Below are 10,694 nucleotides of genomic sequence, written 5' to 3'. Positions count from 1 at the left end.
AAACTGAATAAACAAACTGTCCTCCAAGGACAACACAATTTAATACCGTTTACGTTGTTTATGTAAGCAGGAGCCTTCTTGGTAGCCATCTGTTTGGTGGCCTTATTCCCCTCGAGAACGGCTTGTTTATATGGAAATATATCAGAATTTGTATTATTACCTTTTTTTTACCTTTTTTTGGTTGGACAAACCGCACATAAAACTAAAATGTTATGTCCTGAAAGCCATGAAACTTGATATAAACTTGAAATGTTATTATTCTTCTAATAACTCCATGCGGTAGTATTTAATACAGTAGATAAGCAGATGTACACGGTATGATAATTGTCAATTTTCATACTAAAGTGTACCTTCAAAATGGCGTACCGCTGCAACCCTATTTAAGACCTTTACAAGTATAGATGTTTCAGTCCAAGTGTTGTTCTGAAAAATGTCAAAATTTTGATTATTTAACAAACAAGAATATTTTTCTGAGATGTTCCATGTGACATTTCAAGTGTTTATTAATAAATGCAGTGTTCAGAAGGAATGCACTCCGGACTAGCATTATGTTTATAGAGTTTCGAGCAGCCATAATGAAATGTAATGATTGCAGCCTCTTGCAGTAAGATCAGGGAGACCAGGGAGTTTTTTTTTTACACTTTGTCTTCTCTCTGCACAGATGGATGAGTCGCCTATATAATGTGGAGACAATCTGAATGCAACTTCGGTCTCACAGTAAGATTGCCCACACAATCATTACCAAATTGATTTGATGTTTCTATATGTCAATTTTAAACTCAAAGACTTCTTGGTTATTTGGTTTACCGCAGCATCACAACCACGGCTACGATCCACAAACCAGCTGTTGGTGCTGTTGTTCTGATGACACCTTCTCAGTCAATTTCAAGGCCACAATCTACAAGGTAGGTGTGTTCCCCCTATCATTGCTCCCCTGACCAGTGTCTAGCGTAAGCCTTAAATTAGAGCTCTGGATGTGATCTAAGAGAAAATTGTGCTGAGGTCGCAGGGAAGCTTTTTGTCACTTCCATTTGCACATAACTGTGGTCATTCAACACTGCAGCCGGTGACAGGGTTTGATAAACGCCTATGTTAAAGATACACAGGGCAGCAAATTGGTGAGTGCTGCTGCCACCAAACAGATTCTCTAGATGACTTAGAGCTTTTATTTCACCCACCTTGCCTTTGTGATCTGAATTTTGAATTGAGTTTTATGCCTTAATGGTACAGATAAAGATCATTGCATACACATAAATTACATATTTAATGCAGAGTTACTGATGTTACCACAATGTGTTCTTTTAAAATTCCTGAGACATTCTGTCAGTCAGATACATATCAGAATGAGGTTTTACAAAGTTGAAGGTCTTTTGTAAGCAGTAGGCAATTTGTTAATTTTTAACAGGGGGGATGGTCCCGGTTCATTTCATTAACCTGTGACTGGCAAACTGACTCTGTTATTTTTGTTTGTTTCTGCCACTAGGGGATGGATTGGGAGGATGGCAGGTTAACAAGCGGGGATGCATTTTGGCCATTTTGCTAATAAGGGGGTTGATATCCCCCCGGATCCCACCTCAAATCCCCTGGTTGTAAGGTATGATATGTCAAATTGAGTGATGTTTAGTTCAATGATATAAGTTTCTGTCTTTGGGAACACACACACAATGTGATGCAGAGCAGTATGACCTTTAATACAAGTTCACTGAGATAAAACAAATCACTCAACTCATCTCCAACAGACCAAGGACCCTTTAGTTGAGTCTAGATATTGTAAACAATTCTGTTAAATATTAAAATGGACCTACAATAACATGCGGGCTGACCTTTAGTGCCACGTATAAACAGGTCGGCAGCAGTTGTAGCATGGCTAATGTTCAATGCATTAGCCTCACCCTCTGCAGTTTGCTCTGGTGGTATCTGAGGTATCTGAATATCCGTACACTTGGGATAATAATACAGATAACCAGCCATTATGTTACAGTTAGGTTTGCTTGCTCACATAATTGCACAAGTAATCATAGGTAGACTATTATCAGTATTCTGTAAATGAAATGCCAATAATATGTTGGATTTATGTCAATGTGTATTTTGATACACATTGACATAAATCCAACATATTATTAGCATAGCACATTTAATTAATTAAAAAAAATAATTTTCAAACAATAGTTTGGCAGCCCCCCTGTTGTAACTCTGAGGACCGCCAGGGGTCATAGACCCCCTGTTGAAAACCCAGACTTTAAAGTATGACATGAGGGTAGTTCACTCTAGTCCAGTTAGTTCAGCAATACAACTTTTCCATATTAAATGGATACAAGTTATTATAGAATATCATGACTTGTAGAAAAACATTTTTTGAGTACACCGAAGGTTTAAGCACTTTATTTAATAAAGTAAACATCTGAAACAGATATATGGCTATACCTAATTAAGCATGAAATTAACATTCACAGCATTTGCTCCAGTGATTCCTGTGCTTATTCCTTAAAGTGCAGCAAAGAGAAAGGGACGAGGGAATGAACACACATTTCCCCAACTCTTTGCACTTAAGAAATTACGTTTTTTTTGCTCGTTTTAACAGACTGGGACACAGTTATGTAAAAAGACATTGTGCTGAAGGTTAACATCTGAATTTACTGACAACTTGCTGTCCTCCAAGTTGCCACTAGGGGGAGACACAATATGAGCTTATCGATATGCTGCACACCATAGGCGTGTGTATACTTTAGCAGTATTTCAGTTCACTCACACTCTTTTTCTCTAGTCTTTTTATTCGCACAACGGTTGGTAATCGTAACGATTTTATTATTGTATCAGATTAAAATGTTGCTGTTTAGCTTTCCCAATAAGTTGGCCTATTATGAAATAAAAGAGAAAAAGGAAGACATTCCTTTTTACAATAGTGATATTGTGTTCATGAGAAATTCATGAACATTGTGGCTGGTATGATTCATGAGTTAAAACAATGGCCTCAGTCCACCCAGAGAGAGGCTTCAGTGTCTGCAGCTGTGGCAACAGGAGTGTTTGTGTTTTTAGGTAAGAAATGCCTCTAGTGGAAAGAAAGGAAAACACTACCAGCCCTCAAGGAATCTGGCAAGCTTTTGTTTTGAATAGCTAGTGGAATCTGTAACAAGAGTTTATTCTTTATTGATACTAAAGGCTGGAATTTCTTGGCTTACCGCCATTCTCCAAATTATAACACAAGGTTTCATGATGATGAGGGATAGTTTGACCAGGTCCAGAAACATCCAGGAAAATGCAGTTATATAGTTGGCGCTAAACTGTGTTGATTTTTATCACACACATATATTCCCAAATCTGGCAGCTTTATGTCTAGCTTTCCACTTGAGTTGCCATGGCCCGCTGCAGATTTCTCTTAGCAACATGACAACACCGTATGTACATCCACTTACATCAGAGATTTATGCAGATTTATGCAGAACATTTTTACTGATTTAACCACATGCTGGCATTTAAACTTCAGGGTATAACTGAATAAAAGAGCTATCATATGACTTCTTTTCACTTAACAATTACAGCAATCCTTGTGACATCTTTAAACACTGCGTGAGCCGTAACCACACATAAAAATATACTGTTTGTAATAAAAAAGCTCAAATATTACGTTTCCTATCATGATGTTCTAATAAAAAGATTATCGTGAGTCCTCGCAGCTAATATGGTGGAAAAAAATGAAATATCCTAAATAAGTGATGAACTGGAACTCTTAAATATGGATAAGTAAAGCTGCATTTTTTATTTAACCATAGATGGGAGTGTTTTTTTTTTTTTCAAACAGGATCCCCACACTTGATATTCTCTGCTGTTGAGTTGACAGCATGTTCCTAATTGGGTTCCAGTGCCACAGACTCTGTTGGGTAAATGAGTCACCCCCTCTCTAATCTCTATAGAAGGGGAAAATAGGGAGAGAGGGTACCTGTTCCCCCGCCTCTGTCCCTCTCTTTTCTCATGTTAATGGGGGTGCGGTCCTCGATCCCGGGCACCATCTGCCCTTCCTCGGGGTTTGGGCCCCAAGCACTCCAGACGTGTCCCATTGTTTGCGTGTGTCCAAGCAGAAAGTGGTGAGTAGGGATGGTTCTTGTGGCCCAAAAGGCTCCTCCGTCAACAGCACGAGCCTGCTGTTCATTAGCCTACATGTGACGGAGGGAGGGGGGCTGCTCGCGTGCCCTGTGTGCAGTAACATCAGGGCCTTCCGCCGTTTGTTCTGCTGTGAGGGCTGCACAGATTTTATGTGTGATGTCCTTGTCGAGTAACCGTTGGCTGAGGGGATGAATCCACAGGTCAGCATGCTCTCTAAAGTAGATTATAGCAGAGATATTGTGATAACAGATGATCTTTTAACTGATCTATTGTGCTCCGAACATGATGCATAATTCATTCAAGTTTTGTCAAAATCTAACGATAATGTGTGGTGGGCTGGTGAACAAACAAATGAATAGACTTAAGGCAGTGATGATGCAAACTCCCAGACACCATAACCTGCAAAAAATAAAAGATATTATTACTTTTTATATAGATGCATAGAGTCCACACAAGGGCTGTCACAATATCAGATTTTCACCACACGATTATCGTGGCCAAACAAATTCACAATAACGATATTGTCGCGATATCTATGCAAATTTGAAAAAAACGAAAGCAATCAAATCTCTCTTTAACTTTGTTCAGTGTGTGTTTTGTCCCTTTTTTTTTGGCAAAAAAATGACCCTCCAAATACAACTTGTAGGGAGGTGGAGAGAGTCTGTAACCATAACTGTAAAAAAAATGTATACAAAAAGACAGTTACACTCAATTACTAATGAAAAGGCATCCAGATGATAAACATCATTAACAAAAGATGCACAAGGCCGAACATCTTCACTGTATTATTCACGTAATATTATCATATGTGTATTTTTAACACGATAATAATATTTAATTTTTTTATATCACCTTTATCAATATTATAGCAATATTGCGACACCCCAGTCCGCACACTAAATAAATGCTCCTGTAAACGTTTATTACCTGCACATGTAGACCTCCACTTTTTTGGATGTACGTGCTTCTACACATTTTTTGCACGACTATTACTTTTTATACCAAAATGTTAGGGACTGCACGATACATCGGGCTCGTCATTGGTACGTGCCAATAAAGGCTTTAAGATTAAATATCCGCATCAGCCTGAAAATGAACATTTCTGCAGATAAAATGACAACCACACCCATAATATGAATTTTCTGCTGCTAGGGGTCTCTCAGTCAACAAACAATAAAAAATGCTATACGTAGTGTGGGATGACGATAGTTGCTGTCTTCTTTGTTAAATAACCACTATTGCTGATGAAAATCTGTCTCTTTGACTCAGGAAGAAATGTTCACAGTCAAGGTTATGTAATAAAGTTCTATTAAGATTATGTTTAATCACTTTAGCTCTCTTTCTCTCTCCAAGAAGTTAGCAACAGGTGACCAAAGAAACGCAACCTTACCTTGAGTAAAATACAAAGCGGATAAAATAATAAAAGCAATAAAATAGAATACACAAAAGAGGGAAAAACACACAATAATAAAGCAGATAAAATCACTGGAAGGCAATTTTAAACAAGTGGATTTTCAAAAGTGATTCAAAAGATGAGACTGAGTTTGCAGCCCTGATCTCCTCAGGCAGGTCTTGGAGCTCTAACTGCAAAGGCTCTATCACCTTTGTGAATTAATCTAGATCTCGGAACAACAAGAAAAGATGCATCTGAGGATCTCGGTATCGGAATCTGCAATCGGCCAAAATGAGTTGGAAAATATCAGCAAAATTCCAATATTGTGCATCCCTACTGAACTTGAAATAGATAGCACATCACAAAATAAAACCATAAAGCACAGAAACAATAGAAAGGTTTCTATTAGTGTAATAAGACAGAGGAGTTCTGTTAATATTCACTACCCACTTAATGCTTTTTAGGGTCACAGATGTTACATATACTGAACCAAAAGGGAATGGATGGGTATCTTACTTGAACTAATTATTATAGCTTGGTTGACACGCGTCATCCCCACTGAGCTCCGTCAAAATTGGGTTTTCTGAGGTTTGACAGATGGATGAATGAACTAAAGGGCGGAGACCAAACCAGAGTTGCCCTTTCTCAATTTCATTATTGTGGGAGGACGACAAGATGACAGATCAAAATGTCATTTGCAATCTTGGGTTGAAATGTGCTGTGATAACCTTTGGTATAACTAATTAGATCACGCAGCAAATTATTCCGTGGAAATCGAAAGAAAGGTTTTTAATTAAATCAAGCAAATATTGAAAGTTAAATTAAGCAGAAATAGGTTACAACTATGCTCCCTTTAAAGTTTTAATAACTAAAAGGAAAGGTGTTGAACCCCCAGGTTAGATTTGGTGGTGGTCATACTTGGCAGCCAGGTGTGTTCACTGTTTATGGCCCACCTACGAATCCTCATGTGAACTGACAAGATAACCTCCCAGTTACCCGACACAACACTGACAAGCAGATTACGACTTTCCATCGGTCCTGCCCTCCTCATTTTCAAAGCTACACGCTGCTGGCTGCATTCAGATTAGTTATTGAACTGTCCAAGCGGAGGGAAACAAGGCCGCTTCAGAGGCACAGCACACAATAAGCCAGCTGTCAGTGGGAGGGGCTTGTTCAGACCAGGGTTGTCATGGATAGGACTGTTTGTGGTGTGTTGCCCTGTGAGAGCTGATAGGTGCTCTTGTATGAGGCCGGCCGCCATGCACTGATTAGTATTGACACAAGGCTTGGTTGAGAACAGGCAAGTGAGGAGAGGTAAAGAATTATTTATTAAGTATTCAACATGTCAGCAAAGATGAAGTGAATACAGACACACTGGTTTGTGGATTAGAGATGGTGGTGTGCAACTGTTGCATATTGAGATGATGATGAAGAAAACCAGTAATTTTATAACGAAAATTGAGACACTGTGCTGAAGAAGATGTTGAATTTTGTTGGACTGCACTAATGCTGCTTTACCACTGACCACCGGCCACTGACCCTGCATATCCTTTTTATAACACTTGTGTAACAACTGAATTATACCTGACCTTTATAAGCACTCACACAGACTCCTCTCTCTATCCCCCAGAGGCCACCAATGTTCCACCCCCACACCTGTTTTACATTCAAAGGTGTGTCCCTGTGCCTCCTCACATCATAGCTGATGTCCTTGCAAAAGGTTTCAAATTACCTAACAATGTGATTCCACTCAACTACACTGAATGATGTGTTGTTACGCTGAAATAATATAGAACAAGAGTTTTTTGGTTGTATGATTTAGACTGTTTTCATAACACAACACCTTCTGGCTTGTCTGACAGGAATATTATCAGATCCATATAATTTGTTATTGTCAAATCAAGTCATTTTTATTTTTTATTTCATTATTAGTTGCACACATTTTGGTTTATCTCCGGATTGTTACATTCAGTTGTTTGGTAAATACTGGTAATTTTGAATTCATTGAAGGATAATTTCACCCAAAAATGAAATTCCAGTCATTATCTGCTCACCTCCATGACGATGGAGAGTCAGATGTTTCGAAGTTTGTTTAATATTATTTTTTCTGTTGTTCTTTGACGCTTTCAAACAAGTCCCCATCTACTGCTGTTATGATGCTGTTTTGCTGTGAATTGTTTGTGGACTACAAAACTTCACCCGACTTTTCACTGATTTAATCAGCACGGCTAATACCTCACATATTTGCTGTTTTGAATGTATAATGCCAACACTCTTCACCTTTGTTTACCCCCGATAATAACATCAGTCTGCAGCTGCCTCTTTTTATAGTCCAAGATAATTTCAGTGTAAGATGGATTTGTACATAGTAGATTCCACTGTCGCACAAATGTCATAATAAAAATCCCCTGATCCCTCTTAAGAACGGATTTACCAGACTGTGTTAAAACCCAGAGGTTATGGTATGTTGAATGGGAAAAGTTGCATTGTAGTGGACAAAATACTAGAGCAGGATGAGACTTTATGTCACTTTAAGAATAGAAACAAAAAGGGAGTTATGTAATATTGTTGTAGTACAACAGCAGTATATTTCTACAATTCTGCAGCTTAGACTGAGTAATTTCCCTGTACAGCTCTGTGATTAGATATATTTCACTGGAAAATGAATGGCATGCTTCTTCCTTAATGTAAATACAATTGTTTTGATATCGTCTTATTTTATCGGCACAGATCTTTCAAATTAGTTTAGCATCACACGCATTCATGCAATAGATTTACAAGGAAAACTACTATACTCCGTTCACATTCAACACGTCACACCAGCCTCACAGCAATCAGACACAGCAGACTATGATACTGCAAAATGTCAATAAGAGCCCCTCCATAAGTGCCAGCACATGCCACCCCCATTCAGGGTAACCACAGATTAACAGTGTGTTGGTAAAGGCACAAACTGCATTCGTTATCCAAAACATACGGCAGCAAGAGTTGGACGAACTGCTCCCTCTTAGCCTTAGCATCCTCTTTGAGTAAGCAGGTTGAAACATGAAACATAGCCTACATTTAAAATCTTGGCAAAACAGCCAAGGTGTTAAGTGCACAACATTAAACCGTTCTGTAATCTGTAATTACTGCGCTCAGCTGTCAGCGCTTACATTGCTGTTGAGCATTTTTTGCGCTGTGAAAGATGGGGAACAGACTTAATGAGCTCTCGTATCATGGTGGGTAACATATCAATACCATAATCAGCAGGATAGAGGCCTACTAACCTCAATTATATTCCTTTGGGGGTAATCTCTGCTGTGCCAGCGCACACAAAAAGTAGTTTTTCTGTTTGTGACTGAGGCTGTAGCATGGATGAGCGTGACCTATTATCTTTTACATGCCAAGTTACCAGTGGAGGGCTTACAGAAGTTAATCTGATGTGGTAAAATGAAGAGCATTTAATACACTGTCTCGGTCCATACCAGCCCTCTTTCGTCTGTTTTATCCACTCACACGAGTACACTTAGACAAATGTGTAACGCTCCATCTGCTTTTTGTTGGAGGATTATTTGTGCAATTTATTGTCACGTCATTTTATCAATCAAAGTTTTTATACACATTTTGATTGTAAAAAAGTGGGAAAAAAGAGTAAGTGGGACTTAAAGTAAGTCACGCCACAGGATTAGGCAGCTGCATCAGAACGAAAGAAGCAATTTTTAGATGAATTTTGTTTATTGGCAATTGGGGGGGGGGGCAGATTCTAACTATTGGGAAAATGCTGAATATGATCCAATAGTCGGCCACCGTCAGTAATCAGTCTATCCCTAAATTACTTTATTTAAGATGTGCTTGATTTTGTGAATATTATGACTATTGTCATTGCCAATGTCTGGTGATATAAAAACAATATAACTTGAAATTATAGTGTTCATAGTAGTATAAAAAGTCTCATAATAGACAGACCTGCCTGATCATAGCTATTTGAATGTGTCAGACAATCAGTTTCTTTCATTCCTTAATTTAGTGTCTAACTGTACTACAGCTTCGATGAATGAAATCAACGTTACCTGATGTCTGCATTAACTACAGTTGTTATGACAAGATATATTTTCCTGCACGGGTGAGAGGTGAGAGATTTTATTGATCTCAGTCGCGGAAATTGAAGTTTAGATCAGTGGGATTCACCTGCACACTTCCTCTCTTCTCATATATCATCATTTCCTGCGAGGCTTACATGTCTCTCTGAAGCATCCCTCTGCCTCTGCTCCCGTGGCACATTGAACTCTACCATAATATGATAATCTAAAACCATAATATGATATGGTTTATACAGCAGTGATTGACCAGTGCTGTGATTATTTGATTCTAGACAAAAGAACCTGTCATCTCAAATTTCCTCCTCCATTTTGCAGAATGAGACATTCTTCTTGCACTGATGAAGGATCTTCTTGGAAATTCTGCTACATACCAGCAGTGATGACATTTCAGATTCATATTGCAAACAAAAACTGTGGGATGTTTCCGTTGGTAGGATTTATGGCTGGCCTTGCCGAGTTGGTAGACCAAAGGGATTCTGTAGCACATAGAAGACTGAACTGGATTGCAAAGCCTCACTGTTATGACATGAAGAAAAACATGTTGAGCGTGCACTGTTGCAATGCACGATATTTCATTTTATTCCAGAAGGCAAAACTATCAAGAAAGAACCAATATCACAAATCTTTGAATCCATCTACAGGCATACTAGCTTACTTAGTACTTGGGCAACTTCAAGCATCACCATGAACATATTAATACTGACAATGCTAATAGGACGATGCTAGCAGGTATAATGTTTACCAAGTTCTTGATCTCAGATAGCATTTTAGGATTCTATCATTTGCTAAAACAACCCAATCCCCACAATAAATGTTGACATTGTACATTTTTGCAAACCAAAATATGCTAAAAACATTACATTTCTTTGCATTTCAACTTTATGTTTCTTGATGTTGTTTTTTTGGCAACAGTGCTATGCTTGAGTCTGGTCAGGTTTTGGCACACAAAACACTTGGTTAAGGTTTGGAAAAACAACATGTTCTCACTCCCAACTCATCAAATAAGGCAGCTTGGTCAGTGACCTTTAAACTATGACGCTCTACCTACCTCTCTAGTGTCAGTTTGGCATGTGAAGGGCTCCGCGGTCAAGTTAGCCAAATAGGATCACTTACTAGGC

General features: G+C 38.6%; 1 protein-coding gene across 2 annotated transcripts in view; it reads left to right on the top strand.

The window, feature by feature from the left end:
- The first annotated feature begins 661 nt into the window (after nt 1-661).
- Nucleotides 662-10,694, top strand: part of LOC141006799 (serine/threonine-protein kinase PAK 3) — a 46,193-nt gene continuing 36,160 nt past the window's right edge. The window contains exons 1-3 of one of the 2 annotated variants that reach the window (XM_073479050.1): nt 662-717; nt 813-905; nt 1,484-1,594. The gene's annotated coding sequence lies outside the window, so the exon portion shown is untranslated. Of the gene's footprint in view, nt 718-812; nt 906-1,483; nt 1,595-10,694 lie in introns of those variants that run through there. The other variant, XM_073479049.1, reaches the window with a different exon arrangement.

The sequence above is a fragment of the Pagrus major genome, chromosome 13 (genome assembly GCF_040436345.1).
Source record: "Pagrus major chromosome 13, Pma_NU_1.0".
Taxonomy (NCBI): domain Eukaryota; kingdom Metazoa; phylum Chordata; class Actinopteri; order Spariformes; family Sparidae; genus Pagrus; species Pagrus major.
Note: the sequence above shows the minus strand (reverse complement) of the source record. Positions and strands in the feature narration are given on the sequence as shown.